The sequence below is a fragment of the Trachemys scripta genome, chromosome 9 (genome assembly GCF_013100865.1).
Source record: "Trachemys scripta elegans isolate TJP31775 chromosome 9, CAS_Tse_1.0, whole genome shotgun sequence".
NCBI lineage: Eukaryota > Metazoa > Chordata > Testudines > Emydidae > Trachemys > Trachemys scripta.
The window spans coordinates 17,783,747-17,801,021 of NC_048306.1; the positions used below are offsets into that span (position 1 = coordinate 17,783,747).

Genomic DNA, 17,275 nt, shown 5'->3' on the forward strand with positions numbered 1-17,275 from the left:
GTCCTGATTTTCCCAGACATGTCCGGCTTTTTGGGATTTCCCCCCGGACAGGGATTTGGAGCCCAAAAAGCCGGACATGTCCGGGAAAATCCGGACATATGGTAACCCTAATATAAACAGTTACAGTAGTAGATGGCAAGCTGGTGTGTAAATCTATCTCACACTAGCCTGCTGTGCACTAACTGTCCACATGGACCCTCTGCCATGCGTTAAAAGTACCCTAGTGCACTTTGTTCTACTCTCATTTCAAAGTGAGTAGATCAAAGTGCGCTGCAGAACTTTCAGTGCACAGTAGCAGGTACCATATGGATAGTTAGAGCAGGGCAGGCTAGTGTGATGTAGATTTACACCTCAGCTTGCCATGCACTAATTGTTCATATAGACTTGGCTCTTATGTTGTGTCTGTACTTGACATTCAACTTGAAACTGGGATAAATTTAATCAGAACAAATTGCAGCTGTTTTTATCTACACTTGGTCTTTACAATGTTGCAGCTACACTGGTCAATGGTTACCAGTGGCTGAAACAGGGATAATTCCCAATATAAACAGAGAGAAATCTGAAACTGGAATATCTATTCACTGAGTGAAGGGATTATAAATTCCAGAGGAAGAATTTCTTTGTGGATTAAATTTTTAAGTACATTTTTCAGTGAAGACACTGTCTGCCTATGTGGATAATTCTCATTCTTACAGTACTCTGGAGTACAACATAGAACAAATGATGATTCATTCTTTCCAAATACATCACCTCTCCTTAAACAGGATGATTAATACCAATATTTCTTTACAGGGAGACACTATATTTATTTGTTATCAAAACCAGACTGAGTCACCATGGTAAAGAGGTGTTTGAATCTTTTCAGTTTCACTTAACATACAGACCACTGTATGATTTGTTTTTGTCTGGCATGCAGAAATAAGAGTCCTCATTTGCATGCAATAATTTAAGTACTTGTCTGTCTCAGACTCTGAGCAGAGAAAAATGCCTTCTGTTTTTCTGCTGTGGAAATATGCTGTTGAGTCAAGGTGAGAGATTCCTTGAGTAGGGCAGGACTTGTCACAAGGAAGAAGTAGGAGTAAGGCCAGCCTGTCTTCACATGTATAAGCAAATATTTAAAGGAACTGAAGCACTCATGATCCTCATGTTTGAAGGATGTCCTAATGTTGTTACAATAGCAATTAAATTGTGCAATCATTCTTGTTCTTTGCTAGTTGCCATGAGGCAAAGATGGCCACAGTGCTGCCTGTGGGCCAAATGAGGCCCATAGAGTTCTGCAGTGGGCCTACAGTTACCTTTGTCTTTAATATGGAAGTATGGTCCCTGGAGACTACACATCCCAGTATTCAATGCTGCATCTAGATTTGAACAACATTGAATGCTGGGGTCTTCAGTCTCAGTTCACATATGCATATTACACATGAGGATGACTCCAATGAGTTTCATTTTATGTGAATCATGTATGGCCCTTAGGCTTATGACAAGCTGTCAATGCTGCTTTCAGTTATCCTTCCCCTGCCATGGAGTAATTTGCTCTTTGAATTATTAATAATCAAATCCAGCTAGGAAATTCCTGTACCTTCTGCAAAAATAGTCAACTATTGCAAAGGGGGTGGGAGGGATCACTTAATAAATAGAGGTAAAATTAAGCAAAAATGGTGAGAACTATACTTATTCAGAAATAAATATTTCTGAATAAGTATTCCCTCTCCTAATTATATCATCATTAGCCAAGCAAATAATATTCTTTAAACCAATTATCTGCAAGTGATCATGGGACAGTACTTATACTGAAAGAATACATGTATTTTAGGAAAGGAATGTAGAACAGAGGATTGTGAGCCAGGACTTCTGGGTCTGGTTTGAGTTGTTCTATGACCTTGCCTTTCTGGCATAGAAGCTAATCAGAGGAAGCATTTGCCTAAATGTGGTAACTGATGTTTAGGTCAAGAATTAATAAGTGTAAGGGAAGAAGAGCTGGAGTTGCGTCCTCACAAGCCTGGTGGTCACAGAGACCTCTGATTTGGGGGAAGTAGTAGAATTTCAGATTCCCTGAGCAAGACTATTTAGTTTTGTAAGCATTGGGGTTGGAATGCACAAAGAGATGGGCTTCACTTTTAGAGCAGTAATTTGTGGAGATGGAGTGGCCTAAAGTTTCACACACACCCTCTCTCCCCAAACAAACTCTGTGTAAAATGGGTCAAGTTTGGAGTATATTGCAAAGAATAATTTTGCTAAACCTCCCCAAAATCCTTAACTAACACTGTACAGTTTGTTATGCGAATGGTGGACAGAAACTGGTTCTCGAAGAGAGTGGGCAAATTTAAAAAAATGTTTTTCAGGGCTGCCCAAAACTGTTAAGGCCACCTCTCATGGAAAGCATAGTATAGGGTCTCTTTTGATTGATTCAGGAATATTGTCCAAATGGCCCAAAGGATTCTTTCCCTGTCCAGTAGTACCTGTCTGATGAGTTACTGTGATTTACACTTAATTTCTTTGATATTTTTACCTCTGGCTCCTTTAGTTGATTTGTGAATTTTACTTGGTACTCTTTCATGTCCTTTCCTGTTTCTTTTTTTTTTTTTTTCCATAGGAATGTGAGCTTCCTGCCTCAAAATTTTGAAATGGAAAAGGAAAACTTATGATGTAGGCGGGATCCATTTCTAGAAGTATCCTTGTTAGAATTGGAAACATGCCTTATTTGCCTGCTGAATTATTTTGTGAATATATCAATCTACATTTCCTGGGATTTTCTCTAGGAAACAGATGCACCTTTTTGCACACACCCCTTTGAAGAAGGTAGGCCTATATGCTATAGGAAAATTAATTATGTGAAAGAGTGTGAGAGATTATTTGGATAAAAATAGGAAGTTTAAACATTTTACTTTCTATATCTTGAATGAACTTTGCCGTAAGGTATATGGCCTGAATCAAACTTCACTGAAGCCAATGGACAGTCTCCCATTGGAGTCCATGGGTGTTGGGACAGTAAGTCTATATAAGAGGCAGGCCGGCCATTTGTTCAGTTTTAAGCCAGACAATCCTCTTTTTCAGTGGTTTCCCCCCACATGCAGTACTGAGACAAAATCAGATGTGGTTTTGTACGATATTCAATGAGGGACACCATTTTGAAGAGCACATTGCTCCCATCATGCTGGCAGGACCTCATACTAGGCATACACGCCAGAGGGTGTGAGCCCACTCCATCCCTGGAAGTACTGGAATGTCCGGTATTCTCAGAATGCATGAGTGGCCACCCTAACAAGAGGGAAGTCAAACCCAGAAAGAGTACAGCAAATCAAAGAGCAAATGTTGTGGAAATGCCTGATATGAAATCATTGGAATGGGAAATAAATATGGTCAATATTAACCAAAGACTTAGTTGTGGAGTGACTGAAAGTAGGCTGCCTGAGTATGCTAAAGAGACCGTACATGACATAAGTTGTCAATTCATTTGTCAACATTTTTTCGATCCAATGGACTGTGATATGCAGTGTTCTTGTTGCTCTGTTGGTCCCAGGATAGACTCATAGACTTTAAGGTCAGAAGGGACCATTATGATCATCTGGATATTAGAGAGACAAATGTGGGTGAGATAATATCTGACATTACAAGATATTATCTCACCCACCTTGTTTCTCCAATGAACTGTGAAGCATTTCTTAAGCCTGCCAATGAGCTTATCTATATCTAATTTGCCTACTGACTCTGAGTTTGCTGGTCTTGTGTTAATTTGCTGCAATGTTTCTGAGGGCAGGTCTACACTACAGCCAGGATCGACTCTCTGAGATCGATCCACCATTGGTCGATTTAGCGGGTCTAGTAAAGACCCGCCAAATTGACTGCAGATCGCTCTCCAGTCGACCCCGACGAGAAGAGTAAGGTAAGTCGACGGTAGATTTTCTCCCGTCGACCCCCCGTGGTGTAGACCCCACGGTAACTCGACCTAAGGTACGTCGACTCCAGCTATGTTATTCACGTAGCTGGAGTTGTGTAGCGTAGGTCGACTTACCATGGTAGTGTAGACATAGCCTGATATCTGAGCTATGATGATTTTTGTTAGTTTTTGCAAGGCAACACATGTTTTTGCCTTTAAATTATTTAGAAATTAAAGCTGTATCGAAAGAGACTTTCTCATTTTTCTGCTGCCTCAGACCAAGAGTGCAGCTAACACACTGGTCAATACATTGTTCCCCTTCATAGAGATGCATAGCATCATTTTCATAAAGTGGTGGCAGCCACTGGGACTACAAATCACATTGAGTTTTTTTGTATTTGCTTAATTGTCTCATTATACATTTGCAAGTCCCCAGTGACTCTGATATCATTTTGTAACAGCTAAGGCATTCTTGTTTTCAGTTTTCTTATGATAAAAATGTCAGTGGGTGACAACCCATGCTTCATTGGTGCCATTCTGTAATTTAACAGTACTAAATACGGATCAGATTCTGCATCCTTTTACAGTAGATAATTCATTATTTTGACATAATTTCCAACCAACCCAGTGGATTGGGGATAATGGAGACTAGTCTTGAATGCCTAAAGTCATAGTTCACTGGAAACTGATAAACTCATGCCTATTAAACTGTGACCCATTGTCAGACATTACTATGTCAGGTATATACCATACCTGGTAAAATTAGATTTGATATGCACAATCACCTGTTTAGCTGTAGTATCTTCTAGTAAGGCTATCTCAGGGAAGTAAGAATAATAGTCGAGGACAATTCCAGAGTATTTTTTCTAGCCCCCCGTGTAAACAAATCTATACCTACTTTGTTTCAGGGGACCAATTTTTCCTGGGCTACCAACCTGGGTTCTGTTACTTGACTTGACCTATATTTTTGGCATATGCAACAAATCTTGACAGCTTCCTCAATGTCACTGTTCCTTTGGGGCCAGTATAAAATGTCTCTGGCCCTTCATTTAGATTTTCCAGTCCCTAAATGACCTGCATGTATCCTTTTTAACATTTGTCTGGATTCGCAATCACCATCCTAGAGGCTTTAAACAAAATCCCATGTAGTACTGAGAGTTTCCCCTACATTTATAATAGGGGCTGTCCAGCCATTCTGTTCTAGTGGCCTTGATTACTTGCTGCAGGGTCTCATCCTGAGCAGTAGCTCTGGTAATCACCATCCACAATTTGTCTGAGATCACTTTTGTCACATTTGTCAAATTCTGTAGACAGTTTGCCTGCAAACACCAAATCTCTCCCAGGTTTGTATTCAATTTGCAAATCATACATGTGAAATTGAAACAACAATCTTTGTATTTTCAAGGGGTGTTTGCTAGCTCCTTTTGGCAATGGCAATAAGTGAAATATATATGGTCAGTTTTAGCTAACAGGCCTTCCATAAATAAAACTTTTTATACCCATAGCCTAATGCCAAATCTTCCTTCTCTATTTGAATATATTGACACTGAGCTTTTGTTAGCACCCATGATGCATAGGCCACGGCAGTGTTCTCGCTCATTTTTTACATCCATGTGCGACGTGGATTTTGTTATATTCAACAATATGGAGGTGATGTGGGGGGGGGAGGCCGAGGGGTTTGGAGTATGGGAGGGGGCTCAGAGCTGGGGCAGAGGATTGGGGTGCAGGTGGTGAGGGCTCGGGCTGGGGTTGTGGGCTCTGGGGTGGGGCCCCAGGGATGAGGGGTTTGGGATGCAGGCTGCCCCAGGGCTACAGCAGGGGGAGAGGACTCCCCCAGCTCTCTCTCCCTGCAGCAGAACCTGGGCTGGAGGGGAAGGGTGCCTCTCCCCACTGCGGCCTCTCCCCACTGCGGCCTCTCGCCACTGCGGAATAGGTGCCTCTCCCATGGCCATGGCAGGGCTGTGCCGGGGCTGGGTTGGGGCCAGGGAAGGGGCTCCTCTCCCATGGCCATGGCAGGTCCGGGCCGGGGCCGGGTTGGGGCTGGGGAGAGGTGTGTCTCCCCTGGGCATGGCAGGTCTGGGACTGGACTGGTTTGGGTCCGGGGCTGGGGGAGAGGAATCTCTCCTTGCTGCAGCCCTGAGCACCTGAGCAGCGCTTAATAGGCTGCTGCGCAGTTGCATGGCCGCACAGCTTAGAGGGAATTTAGGCCACAGGTCTCCAGTTTTGACCAAACTCTTATAAGAAGACAAGGCCAGTACACTACTTGGAGGCATCTGTGGATAGCTTTAATTTTGTGCTTACTGCCATAGTACCTCAGGACTAGGGCTGCTTTAATTAACACCTTTACTTTCTTTATTAAGATTTGCATTCCATGTCCACTAGATATCTTTGAGCAGCTCTCTCAGGTTGCTGGTTCAGGCAGCTAGATTAGTCACAAAGTTCCATATATTGTTCACCATTCCAAGGAATATTCATACCCATTCCTTGTCTGTCGGGGTAGGCATGTTGTTGAGGGCTTCAACCGTGCTGTGATCTTCCTGTACACCTTGCCCTACTAACATTCTTTCCCAAGTATGTCATTTCTATTACACCAGATTTACATTTTTGTTTATTTAGCTTTAGCCCAGCATCTCAAAAGCTGCTCAGAGGCTCTGGTTGTGCTCTTTTACTGTTTTTCCCCAGAACAAAATGTTATCTAGGTAACCCACAGTATCCTCTAAACCAACAAAATTTTCTTGTATTTTCCAGTGACACACCTCCGATGACCAACACAACCCAAATGGCAGTGTGCAGAAACACTGTCTCCCAAAAGGGGTGCTGCACAAACATGTCCTTAGTTTTTTTAAGGGCATCTTCCAGAACCCTACTGATGCATCAAAGGTAGAAAGATATTTGGTGTTAGCCATCTTCCCCCCAAATTTCTCCCCTACTAGGTAGTGGTAAATGTTCCCTTTTAACATACTTAATGTTTTGGGGTCTATACATAAGTGAAAGGTTCTATCTTCTTCTTTTTTTCCTTTGTAGTGGTCAATGAATGCTCTTAGTACTTCTTCTCACTCTGTGGTTCCCAGAGCAATGAGCCTACCCAGCTCCTCTTTTAACCTCTACCTTATGGCAAGGGAAACTTTGTTAGAGACCTGAATCATGGGATGGTTGGGCTCTTTCAGCTTTATTCTATACAAATACTCTCAGAACTTCCCTATGCCCCGGAAGACTTCCTCAGACTCTTCAATTGTTTTGGTCCCCTGCCCATCCGACATGTGCACCTTCTTGATGAGACCAAGGGCCTGAAATGTTTAAAACACAATAACAGGTGTTCTTATGCCTGGTATCTTTTCTAATTGTATCTTTTCTAATTTGTTATTTACTCATATACTGTACTCCCTTAGTGGGAGCTCACCACCTTAAGCCCTCAGTTTTACCTATTTACCTTCTATTGCCTATGGCTTTTCTTTCAGTGGTAATATCACTGTTTCTGGCACCACATTGCTTGTGCACCTGTGTCCAACTTAAAATAAATAATTGTCTTATTGCTTTCAGCAAGATAGTCCATTCGTCTTGTGCTGCAATATTGTCCATTGCTCCTATGAGGAATTCCTTTGAGCTAGCGGTCCTGTTGTCACGCTCTTTATCCATGTTGTGCACACTCTGCTTGTGTGCATAAAGTGATGTTATCATCCATTGCAATTCTTTCATCTTTTTCCATATGCTGAGCATTTAGGGTGACCAGATGTTCCAATTTTATAGGGACAGTCCCGATTTTGGAGGCTTTTTCTTATATAGGTACCTATTACCTCCCGCCCCCATCCCGATTTTTCACACTTGCTATCTGGTCATTCTGTGAGCATTAGCTTAGGTTGTTTGCCACAGTATAAACAGCTCAATGTCTTGTTTTTGGTGGACAATGACTTTGAGTTCTGCATGCCTTTCTGCCTCGGGTTTCTTTTCTTATTGCATTTTGGATTCTTTATTATGTCCACAGTGTCAGAGCACAATCCACCCTCCATAAACTTCACTCTGGACTGGGTAGCGTTGTTTGCTTAGCAAATTCGAATTGCTTTGTAAAAGGTTAATTCTGCTCTTCCAGTAATCTCTCTCTGAGTTTTTTGTCCCATATCCTAATCACAATCTTGTCTTTTATTAGGAACATTCAGTTAGCCCCTCCAAATTGCAAGATGGTCTCTTTAGTCTTAGATCAGTCACAAACTCTTCTATTGTTTCACCTTTTTTTTTGTACTCAGTTTAAAAATATCTATCTCATGATTCTTTTTCAAGTGGAGTACAATACTCAAATTTATTTTATACAGTTTCATAGTTAGCCTCATCAGTCTGACTTAACTAAAAACTGTTAAACATATTAAGTGTTTCAGGACCAGCTATTGTCAGAAATAAGGCTACCTTCTGATTGTTTTTCCTTTTTGCTGGCACCAAGTGCTTTCAGATACAAAGGGAAGCACTTTTTAAACCTCAAGTTGTTTCCACTTTTCCAGGGAGTTTCAGCTCTAATGAGGCTTTATCTGCTCCATTTTTCCAAGCAGGATATTTTCTTAGTTTATTTTACCCTTGGTTCCGTGTGGTGTTAAGTAATCATTCAGAGTCAAGGAGTCTAACATAGATAGGTCTTCTATCAGTGTCTCAGTTGTAACTCACTGGCATTGCATAACGTGAGTCTCTGCATAACATGACAACCAGTTCCAACTAGTTATTGCCAAAGCTTCTTAAAGGCACAGTTCCCCACACTGTCCAGGCTGTAATTCCTTTGTGGGTAAACAGAGGACTTCAATCTTTAAAGCTGTTAATTCAGCACTTTTCACGAACACTAAATTAACTTCTTTAAATGACAGAGCTCATAACCCTTCCCACTACTGTTCCACTTTCCCAGGCTGCTATTGTGATCACCTTAAGCCATCTTGGACCAAACCATTCTTCGTATGACCCCATCACCTTCAGCTGTGTTACCTGGGTGTAATTGAGAGGAAAATTTCACCTAAAGTACTTCTCCTCTTTCCCTATGCTTTGTAACTCTAAGGCTATCAATCCCACTCTGACCTGATTTTATTGAAATGAGCCATTGCAATTTATGAGAATTAAAAGTACCAAAAACATGAAAACTGAAGTAACAGAAAATGCAGGAACTAAAGGTATGTCTACAGTTGGAGCTGGAAAGTCTAAATTCCAGCTCGAGGAGACTTATCCACACCAGCTCTGATTGAGCTGCAGCACTAAAAACAGAGTGTAGCTGGCATGACACAACCAGTGGGAGGGGTTAGTCACCCGGAGCACATACCCATTCAAGGCACTAGGCATGCAGTTGAGGCAACTAGCCCCTCCCAGTGCTCATTCTGCTGTGATACATTAGTTTTAGCTCACTAGCTCAGTCACAGCTTGTGCGGGTATATTTCCTCAAGCTGGGAATTACACCCTCAGCTCAAAGTGTAGACATACCCTAAAATATGTGTGTTCATTTCAAGTGTGTAGCTGGGAATTTTTGTGGGATTCTTCACTTTAGTCATTTTTCTTACATTGAGCCTGTAGGTCAAAGTACTTTCTTTTGAAACAACATAGAATTTTAGAAATGTGTTAGTCATTTTAAAAGAAATTGTGTTCATTCTCCTGGAGCAGATCACAAATGCGAGTTAGTCATTATGATTATTGATGAGATGTTTGTCCTACTGCACTTTATCCTGTGTTATTTTTTTTAAAATAAAATAACAATTTATTCATATTTTTCTCTACCACTAAGACATCATTCTCAATTTTATGGTTGGCCTTCTCATTACTGGTTTGCTTTTAACTAAGTCACCAACAAATGCACAGGTATCTGTGCCCCCAGTCCATGCTGCGAACATTTGGTTGCGGAAAGGAGGAGTGTCACCTTTGCAACATATTCCCTCCCTTAGACGATGGGCTATCTGTGAGATTCTGACTTCCAGGGCTGTGAGGGGATAGGTGGAGGAGATCTCCTACAGATTCTCACCCTCAGCTCCACAGGGGAAGCTGGCACAAGTTGATGCAAACAGTGTAATAAAAGGATAATAAAATAAGTTTACTTTCATGAAGAACTTCAGTTGATGTTATTTTTATCTTTGTTAAACATGAAATATTAAAAACAAATATACCAGGTGATTCTGGCATGTGAGATTCAGATGCTCAGCAGTAAAAGAGTCAGAAGATGGAAATAAAATGGGCCACAACTTTGGCATCACTATGGTCCTGATTCAGGACCATACTTAATCAAGTGGTTAATTTTAAGAGTGAAAGGAAGTCATTGGGATTCTTTGTGGATGCAGCAATCTGCCTGCACACTTCTCTTTGCAGGAACAATGCATTAAACTGTAAGCTTGATGGGATAGGGATCCTGTCTTCCTTTAGATTTGTACAGTGATACCTATAATAAATAATTCATAATAATTCAAAATGTCACAAATGAATAGCAGTTTGTGTTAATTTAAACAGTATTTAAGATCAAAGTAAAGGTCTAAGGCTTAAGACAAACTTTTCATTAGTTCCTAATTTTAAAATGGCCTATGAATAGTTCCATTATTACTTCCGACATAAAAATACCACTAAATATTTTTATCATTAGATGAGTAAAATGATTAACTATTAACTGATTTGTGATCCCAGAAACAAAATATGAGACGATCTGACAACAGCTGAATCACTGAATTCACTGCAAGGCTTCAGAAAAAGCCCTGAGTTTTATTTCAATACTCAGTTGCCTCTGTGTTTCAGAAAAGGATATCAAAATAGAGGAGATAATCCATGGAGATTTGGAGGCTGGTAAGCAGCCAGCTCTAGCACTTACACAACTGGGTATAAATAAACGAACAATATCAGCAGTCAGTAGCTAGCCAGCCCATGGTGATGCTACACAACTAGAGTACAGAAGCACAACATAGAGAAGAATAAAAAATCCGAGAAGCTGTCAGGCTAATCACTCAACATGCTCTTTTCTGTATCTCTCAACATCTTTTTGACAGTTTCCTTAATCATGAATGCACAGATAGTAAGATGTAGGACAGGGTGCATCCCATTCCTCTATTGGTATATCGCAGTTTTCTTTACCAGATGGCCTATTGGAGCTGCTCTTTTACCTTCTCAAAGGTATGTGTTTAGGAAGCTGAAAGTCCTGAGTTCAAATCCAGGTCATTTCCTTTGAGACGTTGTGTCAAATCCTCAGCTGATATAAATTGGCATAGCTTCACTGAAGTCATTTTAAGTCAATAGAGCTATGCTCATTTATACCATCTGAAGATCTGGGCCAATACATGCACACACATGAAAAATCAATTGTGTGGGGAGGACCCCCCACAAAATGTAACATCTGTCTAGCAGTATTCTCTCAACTGTGGATCATATTCTGTATTTTGAAGTATCATTATACTTTTCTGAATCATGCTAGGCAATATATCATGTCACTAATAATATCGATATAGGATATTTTCTATCGTCTGGAAAACATCTTAACAATTTTTGATCTTGTTGTCTTTACAACCATACTCCTCTGAGTGTGTTACCTTGTGCAGTGCCTCAGCCCTAATGCTCATCTGCACAGCTCTTTACTTAACATAACCTCAGCTTAATGTATCAATGTCTTGCTTGTCTGATCTGAAAGTTGCATTTAAATTAATCTGGATGAAAAAATTGCAAAAATGCATATCTCTGATAACTGTTCAAGTGTGTCACTAAATACAAATAGTTATTGGGGCAAGTTCCTACTGTACAGGAATTTGTGTTACAAGACCATCTATGCAGCACTAATTTTGAGTCAGAGTGCTGCACTTCCCACATGCTGAATGGGAGGAGGAGAAGAAGAAATAAAAAAGGGAATCCTTCGGATGCCTTACCGATGGGTGTTTCCAACAGATTGGGTTTAAGGTGGATTGACAGAATGTCTCAAGCTATTGTTGTCATATTCTTCACGTGTTTTGGAATGGATGACGAAGTTAGATTTTATCCTGGGAGCAGGACTAACCAGCATTCTGCTTCTTACCACTGTCATCCATCAGCTTGATGTGTGCTTATTAAAAAAAAAAAAAAAAAAGTCAAAAGACTAAATACGTGGCAATTCTTTTCAGACTGCAGCCAGCTGCTCAGTGTGGCAGTATGTGTGTGTGTGGGAGAGGGGGTGGGAAGAACAGGTTACACTATTTCCCTTTAACACATCTGCATTGTAAACAGAACCTGGTTCTGCATACTAATTTCAGCAGTCAGCCAATGTCAACACTGATATTTTCAATCTCTTTCTTTTATGTCACATTAGTGGAAAGTGACCTGTTGTGTTTGTGGAAGCTCTGGAATCCCACAGGAGAAGGATCACTCAACACCATGGCAATCTGCCAAGTACAACTTGTTTTGAAACACAGTGGCTCTGAGAAGATGCATTATCATCTGAAACACAATGTCATCATAGTGGGAGGTAGGATACTGTTGATTATCTGAGTTGTTACTGAACAGCAGACCATCCAGAGGACAGCTCTTCCTCTTTTCCTCTTCTTTCTCACTTGCATCTCATACTCTGCTCTGGGACAGCCACCACAAATTTCAAGCCTAGCACCTGTTTCTGAATGGTGCCGAGCTCCCTCAATTTCTGTTGTTCCATGGGAATTGAGGGCACTCAGCATCTCAAAAATGCAGTCAGCACCTTAAACTGCTAAGTTGCTCAACAGTCACATTTTGTGTTCCAATGTCCTATTGATGTGGGCCCAGAAATGAAAACGTAAATAGTCCTCATCACATTTTTAATGTTATTTCTATTGTTTGTCCTTTTTCTACTGTCTGTGCTGGGAAGGCCAGAAACTGATACCATCTGGTACCCCACATATAATTCTGATAGTAAACCAGTCACATTAACCAGTTAAAAAAGTAAAAGTGGCTAGGGTAATAGGACAAGAAACCAGCCTCTAGGTTTATGGTATAATATTATATTCTGGTAAGGTTTTTGCTACATAATAAACAGGAAACAATTAAGTCTTACGTTTCTCTTGATAATTATGGATGGATACCATCCTTAAAATTTGGATCTAGATCCATACTTCAAACCCCCAAAGTTGGAGACAGGGCAGCATTTGGTCCATGGTTTAGTCCTGCCCATTATAGAGATAGGGACTAACTACTAAATTCAGATCCAGGCTTAAATATCAACATTCCCTCACAAAGCTCAGGGGGTTTCTCATCTGAGGCCTGGGTTTGGACCATCTCTAGTGGCAATTTTATGATTTAATGTATTTGCATGGATTATCAAAGGTCTGGTGATGTGGAAACTAGACTTTCCCTTCAAGAGCTTTTTTCCAAACCCTTCAAGGTTTTATTTTTAAACCTTTTAAACTTTCATTTCAATTATCTGCCAGGACAACAAGGTTAGTTCTACAGAGAGGAAGGCTATAGTAAGAAGGTGATTGTGTAAACAAGACACCTTGTTTGCTCCCTGTGGGTCTTCAAGTTGTATCTAATTACTGTTGTTTTGCTGACACACACAAATATTTTTCTGCTATTAGAGGCAATGCAGAGCTAGTGGAGTTATGAAAGAGCAAGCTGGATTCTGTTCTCATTCATACTTTGAATTAAATTAATGGAGATATCCCATCTCCTAGAACTGGAAGGGACCTTGAAAGGTCATCAAGTCCAGCCCCCTGCCTTCACTAGCAGGACCAAGTACAGATTTTGCCCTAGATCCCTAAGTGGCCCCCTCAAGGATTGAACTCACAACCCTGGGTTTAGCAGGCCAATGCTCAAACCACTGAGCTATCCCTCCCTCCATTTAGCAATGGATTAACTAGGTTCTCACTGCAGAATCTTTATTAGTGGTGCAACTGATAGGTGAACAGGACACTAGCAATCAGAAATCAGGTTTTGATTTATAAACTGTTTGTAGCTTTTACTAGGGCCTTGACCCTTCTTCTATTTATGTCAATGGTAAAACTCCCATTGATCTCTGTGACCAGGATAGATGCTAACAATGTAGAGGCAGTTTTCTATCTATAACCTTACTGAAAGGAACCTCTTGCCAATTCATTTATTTTATAATTATATGGTAAAAATGAGAAAGTAAGCAAATTTTCAGTGATAGTGTGCTGTGACACTTTTGTATTTTTATGTCTGATTTTGTAATAAAGTAGTTTTTACGTGAGGTAAAACTTGGGATATGCAAGACAAATCAGACTCCTGAAAGGGGTATAGTAGTCTGGAAAGGTTGAGAGCCACTGGTACAGACCAATGGTTAGCTATAGACTAGAGCTCGGGAACCACTGATATTAAATTATTAAGAGAGTGGTCTTAAATTTTAAAAAGTACCCATCTACATACAAACAAGGCAATCTCAAGTAGGAGTGAAGAGGTTATTTTTCCTCGACATTTGGCACTGGTGTGACCACTTCTGGAATATTGTATTCAGTTCTGGTACAATTGAAAATGGATGTTGATAAATTAGAGAGGGTTCAAAGAAGAGCCACGTTAATTATTAAAAGATTGGAAAACGTGCTTTATAGTGACAGAAACAAAGAGATCGATCTATTTAGTTTAACAAATAGAAGGTTAAGGGGTGACTTGATTATAGTCTGTAAGTATCTACATGGGGAACAAATATTTAAGAATGGGTTCTTCAATCTAGCAGAGAAAGGTATAATATGATCCAATGGCTGAAAGTTGAATCTAGACAAATTCAAATTGGAAATAAGACATAATTTTTTAACAATGAGAGTAACCACTGGACAGTTTACCAAGGATGTTGGTGGATTCTTTGTCATTGACAATTTTTAAATCGAGATTGGATGTTTTTCTAAAAAATATACTCTAGGAGTTATTTTGGGGTGATTCTATGGCTTGTGTTGTACAGATCAGACTAGATGATCACTGTGGTCCTTGATGAGTACAGTATGGTCAGGAAAGCCAGCTTCACTGGTTGCAGAATGACAAATAAGATTTTTCTGGCCTCAGATTTGTTGGACATCACTTATAGGTCTGATTGAAAGCTCATGGAAGTCCATGATTACATTAAATTAGATTTGGCCTTTAATTCATACTTGTAACAAAAGCCAGGTCACAAGCCAGAGTTTTGTATTAAAAATATCTTTGTATTTTTCATTCTTATGATGTTTCAAGACTAGAAATATTTTAAGCCAGTAACAACAATGAATTGAAGCTGGTAATCTTTAACTAATGTTGGCATTGTGGTCATGCTGCTACTGCATGCAGTGTCTGTATGACATTACACTACTATATGAATTTGACACATTCTCTGCTGGAGAGAGCTTTTGGAAACGAACTTGTCCTGGTAAAAGGAAAACAAGTATGAGTGCAAAAGAGAAAATTAGGATAATTGTTTTAAAGATTAAGATAATTGCTACATCCTGATCTGAGTTTTAAATATTTACACAACATTGGCATGTACTTTACAAATCCAGGTAATTTTCCCTATTGGGAACTTATAAAATACTACAAGAGAAACATTATTATATCCTCTTTAAAAAAGGGCCAAGCAGCAGAGCTGCTGCAAGAAAAATAGTCAAAGGCTGCAGAATGACAGAGATAGTTATTTATATTCAGTACATGAAGTACAATAAGAAAGCAAACATACAGTACAGGATGAAATGGTCAAAAAGTTATACTTATATTCCTTTTGACCTATTGTGCAGGTCATAACAGGGCACATCACAGCCTGCAGGGCCAAAGCCTTTGAAGGTTGTTTCATACGGCTCTTTGTAAACAGGTTGATCTTTGATTTTTTCAGTGGGCCTGTGGCTATATATCACTTTTTAAAATCTACAGCAAAGACACTGTATCATCTGAGACTGTAAAGTTTGATCTAAGCAGGGCCTTTAACATGGTGACCTAATGTGCCCTCCTGAAAATTGAAAGTGGTGAACACCTGTCATAATACTGCTGTCTCTTGTACAGAGGCTTTTCAGGCTAAAATGACTCTGCGCCCAGTCTTGCAGCCTTACTTACATCAGCAATCCTATTGATATAATTTGGACTGCTTGCTTGAGTAAAGCTTGCAGGATCAATAATGAACAAAAGCAAATGAAACTAATAAATTAACTTTATCCAAAGCAAAAAACACTGAGGCTACATCTACACTACAAGCCCTGGATATGATTCCCAGCTCATGTACACATAGTTGCACTCACCTGATGAGAGCTAGCACGAGTATAAATAGTAACATCTCTGTGGTAGCATGGGCAGAGGCACAGGTTAGCCACGCTGAATATAAACCTATCTGAATCCCGAGATAGGTACTTGAGCCGTGCCTCTAGTGCTGCTTTCTGTGCTACCAAGGCTATGCTACTATTTATACTTGCACTAGCTCTCATCAAGCAACAAGTTAGCGCAAGTATGTGTACATGAGCTGGGAACCATACCCCTAGATCGTAGTATGGACATAGCCTGAGGCACCAACTCTGCAATTCCATCACTATGAGCAGACCTTTGTGTCTACACAAAGTCCCACTGAAGCTATTAGGCTTGCTTGGAAGTCATTGCAGGATCAAGGTCTAGGGCACTGTTGTTTCAGAAGATGCCACTCAACATTGGTCACCTCTCAACAAAATCAATGTCAGTTGCATCACAATACTTGATTTTCCCAAAGTACTTGCATTAGGCCTGATGTGTGGAAAAGATAGTAGTAGAATCAGAGACTGCAGTACCGTAAACATCTGTTGATGAAATCATTGGGAGTTTTGCACTGAGTTTAATGGTGTCATATTTCACCCCATGTTTATAGAGGAGACTACTGTAGGAGCAGGGTTTGCATCTTAATTAGAAGCAACAGTATTATGCTATGAGTTTTATCTATCTGTAAAGGTGTGGGCATCCCCTGAGCACACACTTGCTGCCTGTGTGGCTCTGCAGGTGTGTCCCACCTTAATTTCCCAAGGGAGGGCAGCAATCAATTCACTTTAACTGCACAGTGCAAGAAGAAGCCAACGTATTTTTAACAAAATACCATGCCCTCTTTTAATCAGGTTTCTAGGACAGGAATCATAACTAGGCTTGGAAGGATTAGATTTAGATCAGTAAACCTTGATTTCACTGTGCATACATAAACCAATGAAAAAATATTTCCATCGGTGCCCCATCATAGATAGGGAAAATAAGAAAAAATGCTACTTGAGAACTTATTAGCATGTGATTTAAGGATATTTACTTTGTATATTTTGACATATGATGTTGACAATTTGTGTTATAACAATTATAAAGCTTTAACTTTTTGAATCTCAGCATGTCCTGACATTAAATTATTACTGTCTGCTCCAATAACTGCCCCACAACTGTGAAAATTCCAATCAATAAAAATAAAGAAGTACTTTAAAATAAACATTAATATTATCCATCAAAATTATTAAATAATAAAAATCAGATTTTGCCACGCCTACTTGTAACAAACAATTCATCAGG

General features: G+C 40.0%; 1 long non-coding RNA gene across 3 annotated transcripts in view; it reads left to right on the forward strand.

Moving 5' to 3' along the window:
- LOC117883026 overlaps window positions 1-17,275 on the forward strand; it is a 108,791-nt gene that overhangs the window by 34,940 nt on the left and 56,576 nt on the right. For 2 of the 3 annotated variants that reach the window (XR_004647160.1, XR_004647159.1), the window contains 2 exons: window positions 2,594-2,799; window positions 12,144-12,299. This is a non-coding gene — a long non-coding RNA (uncharacterized LOC117883026). The remainder of the gene's footprint in view (window positions 1-2,593; window positions 2,800-12,143; window positions 12,300-17,275) is intronic. The other variant, XR_004647161.1, reaches the window with a different exon arrangement.